Source organism: Epargyreus clarus, unplaced genomic scaffold (assembly GCF_041222505.1).
Source record: "Epargyreus clarus isolate Ecla_fem2 unplaced genomic scaffold, WU_Ecla_fem_2.2 ptg000021l, whole genome shotgun sequence".
In the NCBI taxonomy this organism is placed as follows: domain Eukaryota; kingdom Metazoa; phylum Arthropoda; class Insecta; order Lepidoptera; family Hesperiidae; genus Epargyreus; species Epargyreus clarus.
Genome location: NW_027332228.1, coordinates 4,115,999 through 4,136,237, shown reverse-complemented (window position 1 = coordinate 4,136,237; position 20,239 = coordinate 4,115,999). Strand labels below are relative to the sequence as shown.

Below are 20,239 nucleotides of genomic sequence, written 5' to 3'. Positions count from 1 at the left end.
CTAGTAACTTTGCCTAAACTTTCCCTGATAGAAATCAGGTTCAAAGATTCCGTTACTTGTTACTTACATACATACATACATACATCAGAATTTTCTATATAATAAATTGTTTACAAAGAGGTCATACGGAAAGGTCTTAATCCATCGATTATTGTCGTTCCCAGACCTCAGTTGCCTTCGGGACATTTGTTAAACTGTATTAATGATAAGCGATAAACCGGGTTAGGCATTTGATTTGTGTTCCTAATGATTGTAAACATCTTACAAGAATTCCGTTTCAGGAATTGTGGTAAAGACATATGAATAAGACAAATGTTAGATTACAACTTTTATCCCCTATTAATTTCGGATTAAAACTACTTCCCAACAATCCGCGAACAATACGTATGATAGTATACAGGAAGAATTTTTCAATGGGCCTTCACGTCCAAATCCGTATCTACTCGTATAACGATTAGCGAAAAATGCTAAAAGGAGTTACGAGGCCGACTAAAACTGCATCATTAAATTTTATAAAAACATGAGTCCCTAATCGGGAATCGAACGAGTTCAATTCGAAAAAAAACGCACCTGTATTATTCCATCACTGGATGGTGTCGCTTATAAGGGTAAAATTCTAAGAACCCTATATATTTCAAACTATAATGGGATGGGATATATTTTATCCCCTGTTTATGCGCCACATGCTAACAATTTTTTTAATAAATACTTTCGCCTATTTGGCCTTTGATTAGCTTTACTATTATAAGTTATGCTATACTCTATATACTTTACTATTATATATGTCTTTACTATTATAAGTTATGTTATAGCTCTGAAGGTGATAGAACCCTTTGTGGTTCGACTCCGGCAGCACCACCGCCACACCTATTTCTACCTAATAACAGCAGTGTTAGACGCTGCTGTGTTCCGGTTTGAAGGGTGTGGTAAGGGAGGCAGACTTTTACGAGGCGTTCCAGCTTAGTCCTCAGGGGTAGCGGCGCATCTGTGGCCGACCTCAGGTAGGAATATCTAATCCTATCTGGGGTTGATTACAGATGTCCATGGACGGCAGTGGCCACTTACCATCAGGTGGACTGTATGCTCGTCTGCTACTCCTATATTATAAAAAAAAACTATGATTACAACAGGAACCAACAGTTTAACGTTTACTCCGAATAAAGAAAGTGCGTTAAACTTTTGCTACTCGCGGGCACCCATCCAGCGACCGCGCCTGACATTACCTAGCTATGTATATGACTAAGATCTGTTATGTGTACTCTATTATCTAAAAATCTAAGTATTTGGGTAACATTGTGTAACCAATTATAGTAGCGGCCTAGGAGAATAAGGATATTTATTGTAGCGAATAATTACTTGTCGGACGTGAGTCGCGTGAGAGAGGTTAAGAAAAAGTAGTTATATACAAAAAACTTACACATCTGGGTAATATTGTACACAATAATATTTTAGGCTACCTATAGGCCACCTAAAATAACAAGGAAATCTTAACTGAAATCCATAGATTAGTAAAGATTACTCACTCCTAACAAGAAAATGTACCCAGTTTTGAGAAGTGAAATAGTTGCGTAAAAAAGTTTTGCCACGTCTCCGTGCTAAAATGTCCCTAAAATATTTGAAGTCATTATTTATTTATTATGTAAATTATGCAGTATTAATTATTTATTCGTAAATTTTCTCTAAAAATGTTTTTATTTGTTAAGAATTCAAAAAAAGAACTTGCTAATAAGCCGTTTGTGGCTTCATTCAATTTCAAGGCGGCGAAGCAATCTTCTTTTATAAGTGCTAATCACAGACCTTATAAGTCCCAATGTGTATTGTACCTTACAGTTCGGTGGTGCTAATATCAAATAGCCCTTAATAATTAAGAACGCACTTGAAATGTGTTTTCATCTTATATTGGTCATATTTTTATGAGAAGTGTTTTTTTAATATGTTTCCTTATCCTTATTATGGTAGTAATTCAAACATATGTCATACAATTTTAAATATAATTAACTTCATCAAAAATAATACAGTCTTTTTGCATAATCTTTGAACAAAAAAAGCTTTTATCTAAAAATAAAACAGTATTCGTAGATAAGAATAATAAAGTAGGATGTTCTAAGAAAAATCTGTACTTTTATTCAACTCACAAAAAAAAACAAAACGATACGTCTAATTAATTAGCAGTTTCTTTTAACTCAACTTAATTATATAGAAAACGCATCACACAAAGCGTTGCTCTCAAAGGATAGCTTTCAGTTTCAGCGGCGACTCTGAAGGGAGCTTTCACGCGCGCCGGTCGCTTCCTCGTCTCCCGAATTCGCGCCCGATTTTAACTTTTACTTAAGATAAAAGATAAATTACCGTGAACAATAACTATAATACGTGACCTATCGTGTTGCAAGTGTAAATATTAATTTTAATTCGTAAAATAAATTTGTATTTTTATGAATAGTTAATTAAAAATGTTTTAATTAGAATAGTGTTTTAATCAAATAGTTTTTAGATTACGTAAATAAGGACTAATGCTTTGAACTTAAGGTATGAAAAGTTTAAGAGGTTTCGTGCAATAAATTAGACAAAAGTTTGTTGTTCGGAAACTAATTGTTTGTTTGTGAAAGTGAAAATATTTATCAGCGAGTTTGACTTCGTTTTTAGGTAAGTTGTAACGTTCGTTTCTGTAATTCTTAGTTTTACATTTAAATATAACTTCACTGAATTTTAGTTTATTTTTTTAAGAAAAATATGAAAATATCTGTGGCCGGCGGTAGTCATTTAAAATCAGATAAAATGGTTGTCAGTTTATTACGACTATGCATAGAAAAGTATAACAATAATTGATATTGAAATTTTTCTATTTATAAGGCATTTTTTAAAACTGATCCTTTTAAAATTCTAATTCTACAGCGAGATATATTTCCAGAGCGTTCATGAAGAAGGAGCAATGCAAACAACTTCATAAAATATTTTTCTGTGTAAAATGATCCCATTCCTTCTTTTATACTTTTAAGTGATCTTCTTTATGGCACGCTCGATTTTTTAGTTGGTTGTAATCATACATAAACTCTTTTGATACATTTTTTAAACTTTCGACAAGAATTACTCGTACTTTCTGGTACTTAAAACATTCACCTGCAATGACACACTATCGTTTTATTATTAGTAAAGCTGAAAGACTTTATTAAGAAGTTTAAAAATAATCGTAATTAGGTTTCATTATTTTTCAAAAACGAAATGTAACGATAAGCCTTAAGGGGACTTTTTAGAAAATCAGTTAACGTTTATTGTCGCCTATGATGCACACTAAAGGACGTTCAAATCGTTGGCTTCGATTAAATTGACAAACGTGCATGTAGTCTACCGTTAGTGGTCACTGCCACCCATGAACATGAGTACCTAACTACCGACTCCGGTGGCACCACAGCCACACCTATTTCTACCTTATAACAACAGTGTTAAGCGCTGCTGTGTTCTGGTTTGAAGGATGTGGTAAGGGGGACATACTTTTCCGAGGCATTCCAGCTTAGTCCTCAGAAATGGCGGCGCATCTGTGGCTACCTTAGGTAGGGATCTGATCGTATCTGAGGTTGGTTACAGATGTCCGTGGGCAGCAGTAGCCACTTACCATCTGCATGCTCGTCTGCTACCCCTATATTATATAAAAAAACTACATATATTATTGTCGTGGCACTTTTATCAAGTTTTTTTAAATATTTTATTTGACGTACTTGCATTGAACATATGGTCGATATGTAGGTGGGTGGAGCGAAGTGGATTTCGTAATTTCCACATACCGTAACATCCGGCCGATTAATAAATTCCAACACAAAAAATCTTTTTGGTTCTCGGCGCCATCCCCTTGTCATGTTTCAAAATAATTAATGATCTGTGTGGATTTGCAATGTGTTTCCTTAACGCCAAGATAATATCAGATGACAAAGACAAGGTTTGAGATACATTTTGGGTTACGATAAGATAAAGTAATGTTTAGTATACCCATTTGATTTTTTTGTGACGTAGATACCATGAATATACAAAGATGAGATGATTTAGATTTTCGGTACTTTTCCGAGGCATTACAGCTTAGTCTTCCGGGGTAGTGGAGCATCTGTGGCCGACCTAAGATAGGAATCTAATTTTATCTGGGGTTGATTACAGAGGTCCAAGGGCGGCAATAGCCACTTACCATCAGGTAAACTGCATGCTCGTCTGCTACTCTTAATAAAATAAAAAATCCTTATTACTGTTCCATAGTTGGGCACATACCAAGAGCTAGAAAAGGCGACATAAAAGGGTTAAGGTGGCAGTCCACAATGCTGGTTAAGTGTGGATTGGTAGACATCCTACAGAACTGCTAAATTTGTAATCACTTTTTGTAACACGCACATTACTTCTAAAATCAGATGCATGCCTAGGATTTGAACCCTACACCAAAACGAAACATCTGAAGTTGAATTATGAAGCTATAACTTCTTATTACCTTGAAACACGACATAAAATGAAGTGCTTGTTAAAACATTATTATTATTTATAGTGTCCCAAATTAGTAACAATAAGCATTGAATAATAAATAATGTAAATGCGAAGATGGATTATAGCTTGTCACGTGTGTGATTTATTATCATTCAGTAAATCAACAAAATGAAAATTGTAATACTTTTGTTCGTACATGAAGAACATTATTTACATTAGGTAAAAAAGTAATGGTGTGGTCTGAAGTAGTTCTAGCTCCACATGTACCATTAGGTTTAGTTTAACATTGTAAAAAACATTTTTTTAAAAGACGTGTGTTATGGAGTTTCTTTCGCCGCTTCTTCTCCATAACGAAACACCTTGTGAAGTGGTGGTAGTTGTATTGACATTCAAAAAGTGCTCTGTAAAGAACCTATTTTGAATAAAAAAAATTGATTTGATTTGAACAAGCTATAGTTTATTATTTATTACTTATTCTTCTTAGGTAAATTTAAAGAGATTATAACTTCAAAGTAAAATAACGGCAGTCGGTCCTTATATTTCCATATCACGCGTGTATATATCTGCTCGTGTGAAATAGTCCATTGCAATCTCTTCGCTACCCATGTACGTGTGACGTACATAATAGGAAAATTATCTATGAAACAATATATGTAACACACGAGTGCGAGAGGGCCGCGCGACAAGAAAAAGGCCCTTACATCGAACTTGCTTGTTTTATTTCATGATATTTATGTCTGATATAAGAGTAGAATATGCGCAATGTAATGGGAAGTAATCACTATCACGTATGGGCATCTCAACATGTAACAAACTCCAAAAAACCTTAGTCTTCTGTGACATTACATATCTTTGAAAACTTTTTTTTTTAACAATTTCTCATGCAAATTTTTCACGATGTTTTCCTACACCGTTAGAGTAAGGGATAATTAACTTATAATACGCACATAACTTTGGAAAATCAGAGGTGCATGTCTGGGATTTGAACCCGGGACCTCTCGATTGAGAAGCCGATTTTTAACTACTAGGCTATCAATGCGATCAATATAACATAAATTACGTATTTTCAAGACCTCGCCGGCAAGAAAAACTCACTCGCCTGAGATAAGATATAATAATTTACAGTCATTAGGAGATGCTTGACAGGTATTAGAAATCAATAGTAATATAGTGTCAAAGAACTATACGGGGTGTCTCGTGGTAAACAGTCTCCAGTACCTGCAGCCAACGCAGACGAAGTCGACATAAAAACTTTAGCCATTCAAGAAGGTAGCCGTCCCAATGTTTTATGGAATTTAGTTTACGGGCGTATCACACTCGCTACTTTTAGAACCGGTGATTCGCGTTTTGGCGTTGTATGTACTGTAACGCGTTTTAGCGACATTTGATTGACGTACCGATAACGCATGTTAGCGTCGGCGTTATTGCTGCCTTGCGTTTTATCGAGAGAGCAAAGTAACTGCGACCAGTGCTGAAACGTGTGCGAAGTGCGTTTTATCACTGAATTTAGCTTCCTAAATGCAGCTAAACTCCGTTATTTTTAATCAATCTATCTAACTTTTACCTGCCAAAGATCGAAATTTGGGATTTTTTTGTATTTAGAACAACGAACGAACGAACAACAACAAAATGATAAATTTGATCTTTGGTAGGAAAAACATTGGATAAATTATTAATCAATAACGGGCGTAAATCATCGATCGCATCAAAAAGTATCACGTCTGCTCGAGCCCTTAAGGAATGATCGTAGAAAGTTTAGAAATATGACTTTAAATAAGGTTCTTTCGTACATAAATTTAAATGTGTGATTTATACAGATGACAAGATTTATGTCATTTGACATTTAGATGTATTCAGTGGATTGTCTGGCTTCTAGCCATATATTATGACCACTGTCGGAAACCGCATTGGGTTATATTTTCACAAAGAATTCAATAAATATAGAGTGGACGGTGTCAAGGTTTTCGTACAAAAACTTTCGCCCCGTTTCAGACTTCAGAAGTTTGTTTTACTACCAATTGGTAATAACTCTTGGGTGAGAAGACGAGCATGCAGTCCACCTGATGGTCAGTGGCTACTGCCGCCCATGGACATCTATAATTAACCCCAGATAATATTAGATTACCTACCTACCTTCTACCTGAGGTCAGCCACAGATGTTCTGGTACCCTGAGCACTAAGCTGGTACATCTCGGAAAAGTACCCCTTCAAGCCAAAACACAGCAGCTCTTAACACTGCTGTTATTAGGCAATTTAGGTGTTGCGTAGTGCCGCCGGAGTGTAACCTCAGAGGGTTCTACCACCTTCAAAATTTAATTAACTCCTTATAAATGTTTACAGTATAGTACACGTTTAACCAAAAGTAAATCCTAATACTAATACCTATACAGAACTAGCAAGTTACTAACATAAAGCTAGTAAACAACTTTGAAAGCCACAAGGGTTGTAAGGGTTGAAACCTCAGGGGTGCTTATTGAAGTCCATAAAGTCCTACAAGATGGTTCGCTCAAGATACGTAATTAAGTAGTGAATATTGTATTGGGAACTAATCTATTCATCTTAGTAATTGTGTAGTTATTGTACTCCGGTGTGTGCCTTTAGGTGTATATGTGTGCGTGCTACACGGCTTGATTGATTTTAATAAACTGATTTTACTTTAGCGGTCACCTGTACCCTTAGTATGAGTTTTTACGTTTTTACACAAATGGCTGTTTTTGTTTACGTATTTCCCATACATTTTTTAATCAGATTTTTTTTTATAACATAGGAGTAGCAGACGAGCATGCAGTCCACCTGATGGTAAGTGGCTACTGCCGCCCATGGACATCTGTAATCAACCCCAGATAGGATTAGATAGTCCTACCTGAGGTCGGCCACAGACGCGCCGCTATCCCTGAGGACTAAGCTGGAACGCCTCGCAAATGTATGTCTCCCTTACCACACCCTTCAAAACGGAACACAGCAGCGCCTAACACTGCTGTTATTAGTTAGAAATAGGTGTGGCGGTGATGCCGCCGGAGCCGAGCCACAAAGGGTTCTACCACCTTTAAAACCTTAGTTCTGATATAGTCCGCTAGGCGTGCTAATTGGAAATGTATGGGCAAATACGTAAACAAGTACAAAAACAGTTTAAAATTAATTAATGTATAAAATAATTAATTTTGCCACATTACTATAATATGGCAAAATTAATTTGACAAGTTTCTAGTAGACAGTAACTGTCAATCTTTGATATATAATATTGATCTTCGATAATTAAAACGTTGGATAGATCAAATATTAATAACGGGCAAATAGCAAACAGAAGAAGTAATATGCAAGTTATTGGAAATATAAGGCTTTGTAGAAACGTGAAATATTCCGTGGGTATGGTAATCTTCGCTGCAAACTATTTGAAGCATTTTTAATTTAGTTCTCTGAACTTAAACTACTCTGGCAAAAGCTCTACTACATTCCTATATTGATGAATTATGGATGCATTATATTGTTTAATATTAAAACAAAGATTATTGTTTAAATTTATGAATAAATTTCTGTCCTTTGCAAAATGTATTCTTATGAAAAGGAAATTAATAATATTGGTACAGTAATTATTTAATTTTACTTTCTTTTTGTTAAAAACTGTTGCCAGCAATAAAATTTCGTCGACTTTTATTTATTTTATTTTATTTAACGTAACACATTATCTCCGTGGTGTAGAAGAAATATGTAAAAATATAGCTGTACAGGCAGGCAAACATTTCTTATATTATTATAAGCTTATACGAGTATGATATATATATTGAGACCATCTTTCCTCGCAAAAAATTGCTCTAACTGTATAACAAATTGATAAAATATATTTTATTCTACAAATACTTATTGAGCAGAAATGCCTTATACAAATAATATTTTGTAAAGCAATAAGGTTAATTGCAGGCATTAGTCCACCAAGATTGGCTATTAAAATGTATTTGATGTTATTTTACCGCCAAAATTATGGCAAATCGAAGTTCGAAACGTACTTAAGTGATCCCATTCGGATTAGAGCAGAAAAATATTTGTTCAGACTTAATCGTTCTGAAAACGATAGGACATTATTGCCTACGATTCATTATTGTATATTTTGTTAAATACCTTGATTTTATGTGTTTTGTGTGTGTGTGTTTGTGTATGTGATTTTGTGTGTGCTCTTTGTACAGAAATGATACCTATAATACAAATTATTATAATTTGAAGGTGGTAGGACTCCTTTCGGTTTGATTCCGGAGACAACACCTGCACAACTAATAACAACAGCGTTGAGCGCTACTGTATTCCGGTTTTAACGGTGTGGTAAGGGTGACACAATTATTAGAGGCGTTCCAATTTAGTCCCCATGGATAGCAACATATTTATGGCCAACCTCAGGTATCTTGTCTGGGTTTGACTACAGATGTCCATCGGTGCCGTAGCCAATTTGACTGCATTTTCGTTTGTTACTTCCACATAAAAAAAAAAAAAACATAAGTTAAAATTTATTTAACTCAATCCGACTATTGGCTTCAAAGACGTCATTATTTTCTTATTATTCTCATTATTCTTCCTTTCATGAAAAATTAATCCCGGAAATCAATAGGATTGATTATAGCAATTAGCTTTCCGGGATTAGCAGTTACAATAGTGGGGGCAATGTGACTTATCGGTCAAATTTCTTGCTTATACTCGTAAGTCAACGCTGATAAAACTTCACTAGTTTGGTGCGTAGTTTGAAAAGATATTTTTGTTTTTGCTATGTCTATGCTACATTCGCAGACGCATTACTCTTAATTTAGCTATGTATCTGTAGTTTATACTATTTTAAAACTAGAACAGAGATATTTTAAAGAAAGAGATCGACTATAAATAGTTTTTATCGTCGATGTATTTCGTATTTAGCTGCAGAAGACCAAAATATAGGTAATCGACCATTGTTTTTTTTATAATATTATCCACTTAATGGTGAGTGGCCTCTGCTACCTACCCAAGGATATTTGTTACCAATCCCATATTGGAAAGTCTCATATCAAATCAGCTGGCATCCATACCCTTCGACTGAAATTGATAACTGCTTCACACTAACGGTTAAACCATATTCACACTGTCATCTTTCGAACCATGCTACCCTATCGGATATCAGTCGAGGTACACTGTTCTGCAATATTTCACTCAGAAAATGACGACCTATAAAAGGAATAATGCCAGCAATATCATAAATCTAAAATAACAAATCTTATATCTCTTGCACATACGCATCAGAATAGATGTAAATAAAGTAAGTCAGCAATAAGATAAGGGAACAACACTTGTATACAAATACAGAAGTGTATGCTTATAAAGGCCTTTGTTCCCATAGGGATAAGCCAAGGCGAAGAGTTTTGGAACTGCTAACTAGTACCAACATTTAGGCTTTGTTCCAGTTTTCAACCACAAGTTAGGAAGTTTGTACAAGTAATATTATCTGAAATAATATCTCCGCAATTGGCTGTACCTTTATTATGCACCTTATTAAAAGGGGAGAAACAAGAAGTATTCAGTGTTTGTTTGTTTTTTCAGCTTTGTTATATTTTACTGTGTTAGTAATATTCCTTTACTTAATGGAAACAGGACATTTTTGAACTCCCAATTTCACCATTGACCCCTCACTCCTATGACATATGTGGATTATTAAAACCAATGATGCCCAAAAACCCATGTGTGTACTAGCAGCCATTCAAAAGTTTCATGTTGATACTAAAGTTTCTCATTAAAGAGATATTGATACAAAAATTCTTCATAAAAATTAAAAGTAGGTTAAAATTATCTTCCTATATTTGTTTGCGTAGCTTATTAGATATCAGTATAAAATTAGACTCGGATTTTTCCTCGACTCAAAACGATAAAAATAAAAATAATAAAAGCGTGTTAAAATATTCCAATACCTATAAAAATGAATATTATCAGACGGAGAGATATTGTTAGCAAATTTTCTTTTATCGGATAAATCTATTCTAAGGCAGAGATCGACATAAATACGTAAACAATTTGATAAGCAAACAGAAATATCAGTACACGAAATAATACGCCATTGACAAAAGCAATAATCCGGCAGTATGGAAGTAAGTGGACGCTTCTGTAAGCAGACGGCTTATTACGCAATCTGGCAACACTGTACCAGTTTGATCTTATCTGTGTTATTTAGCCTTTGAATTAAACTAGAACTAAATGTAAGGATACCATGTTTTTGGGTAGATACTGTTACGGAAGTAATTCTTTTCCTGGAAATTATTATGCACGTATATATCGTAGGTCTTTCATTCAAGGATTCAATATAAGTCAAAAATAAGTCACTATATAAATCGAAGTATTTCAATAAGACTAAACATTTTTTATTTCGCCTTATTTAAAACAAGTCGTCGCGCCTATTTAAACTAAACAAAACAAAAATTCGATGCTATCGTACTAAGTCATGACACATCTATTGAATTAAATCTATGCCCTAATTTAATCATTCATTCTGTAAATGTAGCACCGTTCTTGCTAAAAACATAAACTGAGTAATAGACATGAAATAAAGAAATAAGTGCAATTTTTATTATATGCGTGTAATTCAATGTTGACAGAATGCGTGCAGATTGCCTCTATTATGGCCTATTTGGTAACTTTTATGGCTATTATAAGAACAACCCCTAGAGTAGATCCCTGTGCACAGATATGCAGTGCGTTTGTTTACAGGAAGATTCGATGTTTCCTGTTTGTTCTCTTTTATTCTCGACATTATAGTTGATCAACTGTCTGATATAGTTAAAGGGGATGTTATATTAACTGTGCCGCGCTTTCAAATGGTTCAATTGAAAGTTAGGTTGTCTGAATTACTTAATAAACGCTTTCTATACTCACAGCCCCACACTAGAATTCCCTGTACCCTGGTGCCATCGACACACACATAGATAATACACAAACAACCAGACCCAGAACAGATATCTAAATTCATCATTTAAATATCTGGCCGGGGATTGATCCCGGAACCCTTTGCGTGTCAGACCGGTATGGTGACTGCTCTGCCACTCATCCGTGTATAATAGTGATAACAATTTAATGATTCTTAGTATTTTTATCGACTTTCGATCCATTTGAAATCGTAATCGTTCATTCGACAGATAACTTTAGTTTCACTAAAGTCGCAAAAGCTCATACAAATTCAAGGCAATTGTAACTATAAAGTGACCAGTTGAGGGTGGTAGAACGTTTTGTAGTTCAAGTCCGGCACTATTACTGCCACACCTCTTTCTGCCTAATAACAGCAGTGCCAAGCATCGCTGTGTTTTGCTTTGAAGTGTCTGGTAGGGAAAACATAATTATCCGAGGCTTTTCAGCTTAGTCTTCAGTGGTAGCAACACATTAGTGGCCGACGCCAGATGAGACTGTAATCTTGTCCATGACCACTTACCATCAGGTTGACTCAACTCTGAGCTTTATACTCAATTACTCACACAAATTTATAAAGAAGTACATAAAAAAACCATCTCCTTAATTATCGAATTCAATTAGCCATTGGCTCCTACATGCCATTAACATCTTATTTAGTCGGTGTAAACAAATGTATCGTAAAAGTTAATTAATGAAGTTCACGGTACGTTTAATACCAAGCATTAGGGTTTTATTATGTCACGCCAACGTTACCACGTACTTGTGGGTCACAAAGTTATTTTCGAGTGTGTGCTTCTTAGGAGTTAGATTTTTAGGGTTCCGTACTTAAAGGGTAAAAACGGAACCCTATTACTAAGACTTCGCTGTCTGTTCGTCTGTCTGTCTATCACAGGGCTCTATCTCTGGAACCGTAATAGGTAGACACTTATAACAGATTTTTTTACAGAGGATGCATAATGACGGCTGCTATAACAACAAATACTAAAAATAAAAAATGTTAAAAATAAATGGGGGTTGTCATACAAGAAACCACTATGTCTCGACGTTTTTCGCTTTATCTATTAAGCGGTAAAACGTAGACAGTTCCAATTTTCACAATGTATTTACTTCAACGGCTGCTATAATAAAAAATACTAAAAATAAAAGAATTTAAAATATTTTTGGTACGGAACCCTCCATGTGCGAGTTCGATCCGTACTTGGCCAATTTTTATAAATTAGTTGGCAACAGTTTATGACATGCTAGTAACTGATAATTAGTTTTGCTGCTGCAAGTTTTCTTATCATTTATAAGAGTGGCTTTAGGATTGGAAGAAGGATCTTTAGGTTGAAAGCAATTTCATATCAAATTTGTTATGATAAAAATATATTGCGAGTAGGTTGGCTAAATAATTATAGTTCAAAAAACTAAAAAACACGCTTTTATGATAAAATCAACTAAAAAGTAGAAAATAATTTTCAATCTAAGAATCAATTAAGGAACAGTAAATAGTATAATTGTGGAAAAAGTGTGGGGCGCTCCATTTATCAGGTTCGAAAAGCACCCCGCATTTTATTTTAGCATTTTATCATAAAAGCGTGTTTTTTAGTTGTTTGAACTATAATTATTTATTAATTTTTAGCATTTCTCGTTATAGCGACCACCATTATTCATCGTTTGTAAAAAAATCAAGTGTCTATCTATTACGATTTAAGAGATAAAGCCCAACGACAGACGAACAGACCGCAGAGGGTTTCGTTTTAACCTTTGAGTACGGAATCCTAAAAATCATTCTACAAGAGGGCATTATAGATATGTTTCAGAACATTTGAGTTATAGGGAAATAACATTATTATTTTCTAAACTAAAAATCACGATATAAAAGTTACGCCTATTGAAACTAAATAGCAATAATTATTTGCAATCTAAAGTTGCGATGAACTTTGCTGAAGGTGCTTGAAAAATCTCGCCTCGAAAATCGTTAATCCTGAGGATGTTGATAAGGACAATGGTACAAAACTATTAATGTTTAAAATATTGAATTGTCATCGGTCCTTAATAAGTATGCCAAATTTCGAGTTAATCCGACGTTTTGAAGGGGGTTAAAATCATGTTCAAAGATTCCGTTACATACTAACATATCAACATACATACGTCTGAAGCTAATAAAAGCGTGTTAAAAAATAAGATTTATTAAAAATTCAAAGGGTAGTAAGAACTAATGAAAATATATGTAAAAAAATTCTTAAAAATTTGATGTGTCATCAATATATTATTCGTAGGATTGGTCCTCGTAAGCAACTTCACCAGATAGCGTTATTACGCTGGATCCTGGATTTATTTTAATTACGAAATGAACTAAACTTGACAACACATTTGAAGAAGGCTATACCAATTTTGCAAAAAAACTTATCGAATCATTCGAAATTAAAACCAATAATCATTTATTTCAACTGCAAAGGAAAACATCCTAAAACACATACCAGAAAGTTATTCACTTAATGAAATTTAGAGTGGATAAGGAAATTAGTGTCCTATTTCAAAGGAAGGCACGAACAATGTGTCGAGTGCCTAATTACGTTTTCTTCGAACTTAGAACATACGTGCTTTGAAATGTATAACATGGCTTTGAAGTTGTATAATTTAATCAAACTTAATTTCATAATGTGGAGTTAATTATAGAATAGGCTTATGAACAAATGCAACGAAGATTTCAAATAATATGCGTTTAGAAAGTTAAATAACATTTTAAATTTTGTAAGGTTATATATAGATGGGATGTCAATTGAAATTACATTTCAAACATTCAGTATGGAAGGCAATAGTGAATAGGGATCAATTGACTACTTTCCTAGACTAGTCCCTTTACTAATAGACCTCTGCCGAATAGTGGCGAATTATAGTTCGTAACTTAAAAACCATTTTACGACGATTTTGTTGATAACGTTTAATATAAACGTATTCCACAAACAAAAATCCGAAGGCGACAGAATTTGTATACAAAGATGAAACGAAAACATCTTGCAGACAATACTCTTAACCGTTAACCTCATGAAAAAATAAACATTTTTCACGACATTAAACGAACAAATGATTTCATTCCCAGTAATGACATCTTACACGTAAACAAAAATCTTAAACTATTCTCCATGGAAAGAGGTTTGGCGAGATGAGTACGAGAAATTGGATCGTCCGCAATAAATTCCTTTTTATCTCCGTTGTAAAAAATAATTTATCATGATCTGCTACAAGGGGTGTCCTTGGTAATAAATTTAATATAATTCTTTGTGTGATACGGTGAACAGATTTTGAGATACTTTTTAGAATATATAATGTAGCTGTAAATAAATTTACTATTTTAGTTATGTAGGTGACACTGACGGTGAATTATGATTGTATGATGATTTTGATGAGTTTTGTTGCAATCAATGAAGAATAAATTATTCCTTAATATTTTCCAAGTATTTTTTTTTTTTGGTTCTGTGATCCTTTATCAGATAATTATTATAAAATAAAAAGTTAATGTACAATGGAACTGCTAAAATATTCTAGTAAATGACAACGATTTTGCCTGAGTCAATTGCATTTTTAGCATAAGTTTAGATATCAATTTTATAGCATCAGGTTCAAAATAACTCTTATGGACTTAAAAACTTCTCATGCGGAACTCTCAAAAAGAAATATACAAACTTTTATTGTATTAAAAACAAACCTAACTAGCTCTTCTTAGCGTTATAAACATTTCAAACTTGTTTGACGTGAAGTTTTCCGAATATTTATCTAAATTCCTGGATGAATACGCATGTTATCCATGTGTTAAACAAAAGTTTTAAATAACCATAGCTGTAGATTAGATGCTAAAAATAATCAACCTACCTCAATACCTCATACATCAAAAGATATCAGGGTACCAACTACTACAACAAATAATTAGGTACATCAAGTCATACTTTCGACATGTTATGTAATAACAATGAGAGTAGATGTACTCCATGCGATGCACGTTCTTCACGTAATATGTCTTTTCCATGCAAAACACGTCTGTTCTTATGTCTGGTATTTTGCTATTGGCATTTCCATATCTGTAGGAAAACCAAAAACATGAGCTGCTTTCAACAAAATTACTGGTAAGTGACACTAACCTTCCTGCTCACTACAGTCTAAAAAAATTAAAATGTTGGTCAAAATACCTGTCAAGAAAATATGACTAACAATCAACGTAACAATTAACGCCTACGTGTTGACAAATTTCAAACTATGGTAGATTATTCGGATGAGCAAGTAGTATATTGTCGATGAAGTCAACTACACCAATATCCCTGAAGAGATAGTTAAAACGCGTCACCAGTAGTTCTGTCTTATTGCTTTAAGCCATTAGCTCGGTCATTGTTTACAAACAAGTTACACTCAACGTTTTAATGTAAAGTGGCTCAGTAAGATGCAAGACGGTCAGCAATCATCCATCTTCCATTGTTTAAGACTGTGGAACTGTGGCAGAGTGAGTTGGACGTCAGCCAGAAACAAATTACCGAGTACAAGACAATCGTAGTTTCTAGGTAAACATTTGGTTAGGTTTGCAATATTTGTGGGTTCATTGTCCTGATTGTTTGTTTGGTGTGTGTGATTGATTTAAAAATAGTACGTGACCTACATAAGAATGGGTCTTTCAGAATCAGCTTGGATTATTAAATGATGCTGACCTAGTGGCGATTGTTACATTTTATATCACAGAGGACATGATGGAGATCCTTGGTAATCCTTCGAGATCGCTATCTTAATTTAGGATGTCCAAGTAATAGCCACAGCCATAATATTACCACATTATTTATTTAAATAACACTATATTGCCGCTACGTAAAGTAAGTTAGTTGGTTACTGCTGCTGGTTGTAGTCAAATTGACGACGGTATCTTTACCTTTACTTGAACACAGCAGTGCTGAGGCTACTGCCATAAGGCACGATGTTGTTACACACATAAGACACGAGGCAAATAAGGCACGTTCGCATATAAAACAAATGTTATACAGCTGAAGCACTTCCTTACCAATACAATACCAAAACGCATTATTTTAAAGACATTCGAAGAGTAACTGATTACAGCAGTTGTCAATACAACTCCAGGCGGCATAAAGCCTTAGCTCAGTACAACGCAATAGTTCCCGGGGGAATGCAAAGTATCCGCGTAATATTTCCTGTGACCCGTGATCTATTACATCGTTCCCGTGTGCTCCATACTAAATGACTCACGTATTGTGTACTCATTTGTTACTAATTCCTGGCTCAGGAAATACAATTCCGTGATATTTAATGCGAAACGTAAATTGTCACCGATACTCTGATTCTCTAGATAGTACAAATTGGTAGGTACGGAACTAATTTGTATTTAGCTTAGAGCTTTTCCGGGTTGATTTCAAAATTATGGAAAGGGTCTGTTTTACTGTCTGAGGATAATTTACTGAATGAAAACAGTAATCTTGACCAGCGGTCGGCAACTTTTTTAGTAACGCGCAGACCCACGGGCCACAAGGGACCATCGCGGACCACGGATTGCCGACTGACCGTTGATAGACTGTTTCCCATTTTTCTTTGGGGTTAAAATAATCTTCAATTATTATTTGATTGACATCCAAAACCTTAGCATGTCCCTTGTAACTGAATTCACATTTCCAAAGTTATAGAAATTAAAATATTGAACCATTATTACGTGAAAATTAAAATGATATATCACATACATAATCCGACCCAAACATATTCAAATTGACACAAACCCTTCAGTGCAAATTTATGTTAAACTTACACACCAAAATGCTTACCAGTATAAATGGAGGGATTACTAAGGACACGGAATTGGACCGCCGCGGGATTACTGCTGTAAGGAAATATAACCGCGGATAAAATGCTATTTCTATAATTTGATATGTGGTGTCAAGTGGATGCTCAAAATACATTGCAATACGAACTAGACCAGTCTAATATAACTCACCTATTAATGTGAATAGTTGTAAAAATATAAAAAAACGCGACTAAGAAAACCAAAAAATAATTCTTAACGAATTATATACTCCTAGCGTATATAATATAGTTTGTGGTAATCCTTAGATAAAGATCTTGGTCAAGCCATTTGAGTTAAGGCGGTCGTAGATAAATCCGAAAATCTCCAGAGATCGATAAATATACTTTAACAGACTACGAACGTTATGCGAGTGTGAAATATATATATAATGATGTTACGTTATAAATCATACTTGAGAAAAATAATATAAAGTAAACCAACATTAAAAACATAGGAAAATTTTATACAAGTTTAAAGGTTTTATAACTCAGTTTATTAAACTCCACTTTATATTTAGTTTCGTACCAAACTTTCCACTCATAAATGGTGGGATCACCGAGAACGTTTGGACAGAATTAGGCGCGCGCGGGATTACGGGGTAAGGAAAAATGGCCACGGCTGACCGAGATTCCACCGTTATGTAATTCCTGTAATTTCCCACGTCAAGATCAAGATAATCAAACTTATAGACTACTCAGAAAGATATAGTATTATTTCTTCATTGGATTTACTTATAGAATATATCATTTATCGTCAACGTTAATTAATTACGATGTCTAAAAATGTCCTCTAAAAATTCAGTTTAAATTGTCCAGATCTGTAGATTTAGCAATAAATAGCCTGTACATACAAACAGAAAATAGCATTTGTACTGTATTTATTACAGTTAATAGAAGCGTCACCATACGATATGGCAATTATTTTTTAACTTTTTATTATTGTTATTATTTTAATTAATTATTATTAATTTTAATAGAGTACAGTAAATTTAATCCGAGTTCAATAAAGTGTCAATAAAGCTACTGGGCTTCAATACAATTAATTGCGATTCAATAACCTTTAAAACGAATTGAGACAAAAGTATCGATTACATTTTAAAACTTATTGCAAATTGACTTCAAATGATACAGCTGATGACGTAGAAATGAACTCTCCATATCAAGAAATCCATATCAGAAAAGTATGTCTCCCTTACCACATATTAATAAATAGCTTAATAGAATAATAATTTTTTAATCAATGTTAGTTTACTTTTGAATTTTTGAATGTGTTTTGTAATAATAATAGCTCTCTTCATATTACACCAATATAATATTGTAGTCTACTCTATAACTATACTATTCTTATATACACTACTGCTTTAGTACTCTTTATACGACGAAGTGCTTTATCATGAGCCTCATACATAAGTCCAAAGCCACTTAGCGAGCTATGAACAGCTATGGAGAGCTGTGTTCGGAATTTCTAGACGTGACAATATCCGCATGAAAAATATAGTGGACGAAGCAAGGTTATCAACATACTCCCGAAATTAGCAAACTGGCTATGGGCAATATCTTTTGCAGGGTCGATTACGGATATTTTTTAGTTAACCTAAAAGTAAGGCAGAACTGCCTGATGGAAAATAGTTACGTTTGACTATGGACCAAAGGAGACGCTAATGCATGGTCGACTTTGAAGAAGAGCTATTGCGCATTTTTTGATATCATAGTCATTCTAGAATACCTGAATAACCTTGGGTGTAAGTGGAGTCTAATCTGTTGGCAAGTGGTGCAACGGTCTCACATAGGCAGCAGACCAAATAGTTCTTCGGTAAATGCACCATTGTGAAAGCGGTAGAACTCGCAGAGGGAGAGTCCATACTCCCCGGCTTATAGTAAGGATTTAACATAATGTTCTAAAAGGTGTATAAAGTCAATTTACACTTACCCAGGGAAGTGGTTCATGGGCCTAATTATAGGTAATTAGCCCTTCCCATTTCTCTCCGTGCCTAACTTATTAATGAGTTGGTAATTAAATAAGTATTCCTATAATAAGAATTATAAATTTAAGGTATTGAGATGTTTCTGCATTTCTCCGAAAAAGAGTGTTTTCCTTAAAAATACATTAATAAAATGCGCACTATATCTTAACTATTTTCATGCTGAGGAGGAATATATGCCCAGTAGTAAAATAGTAATGGGTCGTAAATAAAAATGTTTTTCATTTTAAAATCATAGATATCACACGAAATAAGACGCCAGAATCATTTCCGTGGTTAATAACACATCTTTGATAAAAGGACTTACATACATTTATGGTTGAAGAAAATTTTCAATAATATTTGGCAAGTATCCTATTTTAAGCTGGGAATAGTCTGAATTCACGTCCCATTTATTTTACTTACGTTATAACCATTTTAGGGAGATATTTTTAAAGTAAATTGACTCCTTAAATCGAGGTTCGCGCTATTAAACACACGTACATTAATCCGTTGAGTTTCAGAGAATAAAGAGTAATTTAGTCTGTCACTTCACTTATTTTGCAGCATATACTGTGTCTACGAGGAGTATCTGTACCCTTACCAGGAGTTTTTATGTTTCGACAAATATGACTGTTACGTATTTGCCCATACAAATTCCAATCAGCGCCCCTAGCGGATTGTGTCCGAACTAGAATTGGTATGGGCCAACTTGAGCACTTACTTATTGTTACGTTTACTCAGTCTACTAAAGCAAACGGAAAAGAATATTAGATTGAGTAAACGTAACTTAAAATTGTGATATTTTTAAAACTCATGGTAAGGGTACAGACTGTCTCTACCACCTTTAAAAGCTATAAATCACGTCGCCTGTCTGCCTTTTTATTTCTAGAAAAATAATTTATCTTTATAACTGTGAAGCAACTAGAGCCGTTTAATTAAAACTTCTATAGCCGTCCACTGAGAGACTTAAACAAGCATTTAGCTTTCTGTCATCAAGCGCTTCTCTAAAAATGAACTTTATCTTTTAATACCTTTCATTTTATCTTAGGCGCGATTTGTCAACGACAAACGCAATCTTTTAGACGGTAAATAAGCTACAG

At 34.2% G+C, this 20,239-nt stretch overlaps 1 protein-coding gene across 1 annotated transcript in view; it reads left to right on the top strand.

Annotated features, from left to right (window-relative positions):
- The first annotated feature begins 2,269 nt into the window (after positions 1 to 2,269).
- Positions 2,270 to 20,239, top strand: part of NGR-A30 (neuropeptide receptor A30) — an 83,245-nt gene continuing 65,275 nt past the window's right edge. The window contains exon 1 of the mRNA XM_073084778.1: positions 2,270 to 2,643. The gene's annotated coding sequence lies outside the window, so the exon portion shown is untranslated. The remainder of the gene's footprint in view (positions 2,644 to 20,239) is intronic.